This window comes from Solanum pennellii, chromosome 10 (genome assembly GCF_001406875.1).
Source record: "Solanum pennellii chromosome 10, SPENNV200".
NCBI classification, from domain to species: domain Eukaryota; kingdom Viridiplantae; phylum Streptophyta; class Magnoliopsida; order Solanales; family Solanaceae; genus Solanum; species Solanum pennellii.
Window position 1 is genome coordinate 28906680 of NC_028646.1, and position 5077 is coordinate 28911756.

The 5077-nt window shown below is 31.2% G+C and overlaps 1 pseudogene; it reads right to left on the reverse strand.

Annotated features, from left to right (window-relative positions):
- Positions 1-430: 430 nt before the first annotated feature.
- LOC107001195 overlaps positions 431-5077 on the reverse strand; it is a 14652-nt pseudogene continuing 10005 nt past the window's right edge.

The following is a 5077-nucleotide window of genomic DNA, read 5'->3' on the forward strand; positions in this document are numbered from 1 at the left end:
GAAGAAATTATACCTCGTGCATCCGATGATTCTCAAACTTTTTCCATAATATTTTTATACTTGATCGGATCTATCACAAGAAAATTCAAATTTGTTTCACCACTTCTTATAGATTCCTCTATTTCAGTTGGTTGAACGAATATTTGTGACACATCGGTGTTTCCAGCATCAAACATTCCTTTTGACACCAGCCTTAGTATCATCAAAGGCTTTTAAATTTTACACTACATATATAACATGGAACTTTTTGTCATTACATAACAGAGGATTTAACAATAGGATACAACAAAACTTAAGTTGCATTTATAAGCAATATTGTATTCAAAGTAACACGACGACACTATTCAATTGGTAATAACCAACATCCAAAGTAAAATTCTCAATTGTCATTATAAATTTATTTATTACATTAAGATTAGATCTTGTAACGCTATGATGTAGAAGTTCCATCTAGGACTTTTTTACGGAAGTACTCACAATAGTCTTTCAGTGTGGTTGCACAATATTTTGGAGGGTTATGTTCTGACAACAATTCAGAAATCGGTCCGTAAATCATGGAAGATGACATTGAATCTGTGCCAAAGAAGCACCGAACTGAGGCTCTTGGTCCAACTTTCTTTGTGAATACGACGTTCAACAATTGTGTACTTTTCATTTGATATGAGCTGAAAAAAACAATCAAAATAGGAAAATTGTATATTCACTCGTATCAATCGCATATGGATAGAAAAGAAAAGGAATACTAGCATGCAGAAGATCTCCAATGTTGATTACAGGCGCACACACATAGGAGGAACATCAACCCACTGATTTTGGTGAAGCACTTGGAGTCCTCCGATGTGATCTTGTAGAAGCACTGTGAGAAAATCATTGTCAGAACAATACCTACATGATCTTGAAAATTCTTTTGGATTGGGAGGCCGATTAGGAGCCAATCTATTCTAAAAAAAAATGTAAACTCTCCAATTTGCAGCTGGAACAGAAGGGTTATACAAATAAAAATTGCTAGAAACAACCACCTTTTTCGTGATATCTCGACTGCAATACTGTTTCTCAATCTTAATATCTTGCTCAAAAAACTGTCATACTCCTCGCAACATTTCACCAAGTACATGTATTGGAATACAATGATTAAGCACTTTAAAGAAACCCCATGTCTTTGATGCATATCTCACTCGAAAATATTTTTATTCCTGATTACATCCATCTCATCGATACCTTCATGGTCAATGACTGGAAAATTGCAGTGTCTTTCACATGTATCGAAGGAATCTGTGCTGTTTTCTTGTGGTAGAATTAATATTTGAGGTATCTTAGTGGTTCCAGCATCAACAAACCCTTTGACACCAGTCTTTGTATCATCAAAAGCTTTTAATTCACCCATTCTATGATAATTACTTTTCTGATCAACTGTAGCCTAAAATTATCAGTGCTAGAGACTACCATCTTATGGATTCGTAGAGTTCCTAAGAGACAACATGCGATGATATAAATACATATTACTATTTATGAACAACATTATCATCCTAATGTCTACAAAAAAGAAGAGGTAAAAATAGGTGTAAAACATAAATGTGTCCTTTAATTTGGTCCAAGATTATATTTATGTTCTCCGACTATGATTTTGTATCAGTAGACGTATAAACTTATACAAGTTGAAACATATGTCCAATATGACACTATACATTGCAAATAATGTCCTATGTGATGTCTGACATGTGTTATGTAATGTAGGATACATGTGTCTACCTGCTCAACTTTATATAAGTATTTATGTGAAGCCCTGAGCCCCCACCCTAGACGTGACATGGCACAAGGAACTCCTATAGGCGTGAGAGTACCAACCAACCTGCTTAACTTGAACAATCCAATATAAATATCAATTTAAATATTAATGCGGAAAGTAAGACCCATTTCAATTAACTTTCAAGAGAATTCAAAAGAGAAAAGCCAATTCGAGTGTTCATTAGAAAACAAAATCCAAGTAGCTATAAGTCTATCTATGTATGACTGGAAACGGGACCAGAACCGGGACTACCTGACCGGGACCGACTAGAACAGGAACAGAACCGGTTACCATGGGGAGGAACTGTATTGGAACCAGGACAAACAAAAACGATAGTTCCAGAAAAATATATCTATATCCGTCCCGGATCGGGATCGAAACTGTGTGCAACGGCTATATATTTTCTTGAAAGAAATTAATTATTAAAATTACAAAATTAGGAACATTTCTCAAATAATATTAAAACTTTTATAATTTTAATGTTTAAAACTTATACTTTTAAACTTTCAAAGTATAAAATACAAGTTTTCAAACTTTAAAAGTATTTAAAAGTTTAAATTTCACACTTCAAAGTTTAAAAATTGGAAAAATGCATAAGTACCCCCTCAATCTATGCCTGAAATCCCAGAGATACACTTATACTATACTAAGGTCCTATTATCCCCCTGAACTTATTTTATAAGTAATTTTCTACCCCTTTTCGGCCTACGTAACACTAGTTTGAAAAAAAAGTCATCCAGCGTTGGGCCCACATGATAGTGTCACGTAGGTCAAAAAGGGGTAAAAAATCATTAATAAAATAAGTTCAAGGGGGTAATAGGACCTTAGTATAATATAAGTGTGTCTCTGAGATTTCGGGCATAGGTTGAGGGGGGTACTTGTGCATTATCCCTTTGAAAATTTAAATTTCAAACTTTAAAACTTTAAAAATTTAAATGTTTAAATTTCAAGTTTTAAAAGTTTTAAAATTTAAATTTCAAACTTTTATACTATAAAACTATAAAAATTTAAATTTCACACTTTAAAAGTCTGAAAATTTAAGTTTAAGACAATAATTAAAAAAACTTAAGGCTAATAGTCTATAGACTTTTATTATATTAAGTAAATAGTACAATTTTGAGTTATAAAATATGAGTAGAGTATTAAAATATGTTACTTACACAGCCACCTTCTATGAAGGGTTTGTTTGAATTAGGCCTCGAATTATCATACTCATAATAATAGACATTTAAATTTATTAAATCATTCAACATTCTCTAGTAACATGCCGTAGAATTGGTTGATTAGATAGTTCCTCCATTGCATAAATGTCATCGTCACTAAACTCTTGCATTGTTTCATCAACGTCATTTTCAAATTTGATCGGTAAAGGTGAACGACCATAAATCCTTCTCTCGCCGTTAGTCCAATCTCTAAATAGTACTTATATCTCCAAGCTACTCTGCTGCTAATGAATATCTACGCTCTCCAATTTGAAATCTTGCTGCACTAGAAGTGCCTTCCGAAGCTATTGAAGATGCTTGAATAACTAACACTTCTCGAGCAAACGGTTGCCGCTTTGGGAATACCTTGCCGCAATGCTCCACAGTTCTAGAAGATCAGTAATAGGTTTTGTATTTTAATTAATATATGCATCAAAATCATTTCTATCATTATGAGAAAGTTCAAGATAAAAATCTAGCATATCATCAATATCTTCATTATATCTACACCTAGAACTTTGAGGTTCTTCATTACTTACTACATTTCTTCTATTAGAATTATACAAGTCATACAATTTCTAGCTTCAATTTTACACTATCTTTAACATCTTGACAACTAGGTGTTTCATCATCTTCATATCAACACCAAAATTAAAATAAAATTTATCAACTATTCGTGATGCACCTTCATCTTTGTAATGTGTGTTTAGAAAACAAGCGGTTTAATAAATTTGAGGAATAAGAATAAAATATTCTTAAATTTTTTTTCATTTTCTTATGGGATTCTTCAAATCTTGGTTCACTTTTGAATTCATAAAATTTATTAGAAATAATACAAATATTAGGTAAAACAGAACAAATAGTTGGATAATAAAGTGTAAATTTTTTTTTTGTAATCAAATAAAACACTTTTAAGAATTCTATAAGTTCCGTCATTTTACTCATTATCATCAAGTATAGATGTCATATTTGAATTATGAGCATTCCAAACCATTTGTAAAAGTTTCATATGTTCATAAGCGACTTCAAATATTTGATTTAAAGAATTTCATATAGTACACACTCATTTTGGAACTTTTGCAGGTGGAAGATTAAATTTACGACAACGATTTTCAAAATCTCTACCTCTAGACTTAAGTTGACATTTAAAAATAAAATGACACATAGTTTCAATATTTATGCAACCATCATTATACATTGCTTTTACATCTCTAACAATCAAATTATATATGTGTGGAACACACCTAATATGAAAATCATCGATATAAACAGTGAGAAGAGACGAATTTCACATTTCAACAGCAGATGTATTATTAGAAGCATTATTTAAGGTGACACTAATTATTTTATCACAAATTCCGTTGTTTGTAAAATATCTATAATTATTTGAGCTATATAACTATCGGTTTTATGCATTTCACAACATTTATAACCTAAAATTCTTTTTTGCAAAGTCCAATTTTCATCAATTAAATGGGCAGTAGTAGTGAAATAATCATTACCATTTACAATAAGGCCCATATAAGAAGTAACAGTTATTTTACAATTATTATAATAAAATAAACAAGGAATATATTGGAAGTGTTGAGTGTGATAATCAAAGATAGCCTTTATAGTTATATTTATAGAAAAACCTTTAAAGTGTGGATTATACACAATTTGAATATAATGAATAAAACTGGGATTTTCAGCAAAACAAAATGATAAACCCATAAGAACAATCGTTTTATCTAAAGATATTTTTCTCTACTTTATGACCGTTGTATACTAGAGCCAGAAACATTAGAAGGAATTAATTATGTTTGGACCATATTAGAGCCCCCTTCTCCTACAGTTTCTGGAAGGGTGATACCATTCTTTTTAGTTTTAGCTGCAGTTTTAACATGCAAAAAATATTTTTTTACAACATGGCATTAAATTATTACTCAAATGTCCCATCTCACCCTGTTTCCCTACATTTTTATGATATATTCTATGTTTACATTTATTACAAATATTTTGTATTTTATCTTCATTCTGAGTCATACATTGTCAAACAAATGATTTTTTTAGAACGTTCTACCTTACTCTAGGATGTGGGGGGGGGGGG